This window comes from Echinops telfairi, unplaced genomic scaffold (genome assembly GCF_000313985.2).
Source record: "Echinops telfairi isolate 266 unplaced genomic scaffold, ASM31398v2 ScPeMD7_7439;HRSCAF=8477, whole genome shotgun sequence".
NCBI classification, from domain to species: domain Eukaryota; kingdom Metazoa; phylum Chordata; class Mammalia; order Afrosoricida; family Tenrecidae; genus Echinops; species Echinops telfairi.
Window position 1 is genome coordinate 1,049,173 of NW_022111339.1, and position 937 is coordinate 1,050,109.

Consider the following 937-nt stretch of genomic DNA (forward strand, 5'->3'; position numbering starts at 1 on the left):
TGGGGAGGAACAACCCCTTGTTTTCAACAAGACTTCATGTAATACAAACACAGGGCATTTCCGATCAGCAGTAATAGGCTTCTGCTCAACAACACGGGGGGTGGGGGGGTGGGATGGCATAAAAAAAAACAAAAAACATATCCCATTCCACCTCTTATCCTCCCAGTTGCCTTTAGTAAGACCTACTGGTGGCAAACTTGTCTTGCCGTCACCCTGGAGAACATCTGGCCTAATTTTGGACAGAATCCTCGGGTGATTACTCCTGCCCCTGCACGCATCTCCTTGCCGTCCCTTAATTAGAAACCGTACCTCGGGATCGTGCCTCCCTCTGTCCCCCCACCCCCGTCCCCCCCGGCGTAAGGAGAGAACGCCTGACCCCCCACCTGGAGAACAATGTAACCTCACTCTCAGCCCCAAGATGAATCTCCCAGGGAATCGGAAAACGAGTTATGTCCTGTCATTCTGGATCCCCCCGACGAGGTATCCTGCCCCGGCCTAGCACTGACCACCCGCTCCATTACACTCACCTGCCTTGCCCTCGCACCCTTCGCCGTGACCCACGTCCCAGTGCCCAGCCCCGGGGGTGCCCCGAGAGCAGGCGAGTCGCCTCGGAGGGCGCCGAGCCCTGGGAGGGAGGGGGTCGGGGGCGGGCCTAGAGTCGGAAGCAGCGGCCGGACCCCGGCGTCGGGCCAGCGGCCCCACTCCCACCACGGGACACACGCCCAGTACCTTTGTAGTGCACCCGCAGGTTGTTCTGCGAGAGGCCGATGTAGCTGAACTTGTCCTTCGGGCTCCAGGAGCGCGGCAGCGGCGTCTCCTGCTCGTCCACAGCCGGGTAGAGGCGCTTCAGCCGCCGCTGCAGCTCCTTCTCCTGCTCGTTCAGGGCCGAGTCCCCGTGCGGGAAGGGGGCCGCCGCGCTGCTGGCGGCAGCCAGCGC

At 62.0% G+C, this 937-nt stretch overlaps 1 protein-coding gene across 2 annotated transcripts in view; it reads right to left on the reverse strand.

Moving 5' to 3' along the window:
- The window catches only part of RANBP9 (RAN binding protein 9), an 84,894-nt gene extending 84,009 nt beyond the window's left edge, over positions 1–885 (reverse strand). The window contains exon 1 of one of the 2 annotated variants that reach the window (XM_004715287.2): positions 730–885. The gene's annotated coding sequence lies outside the window, so the exon portion shown is untranslated. Of the gene's footprint in view, positions 1–527; positions 576–729 lie in introns of those variants that run through there. The other variant, XM_045298690.1, reaches the window with a different exon arrangement.
- Between the last annotated feature and the right edge of the window lie 52 nt (positions 886–937).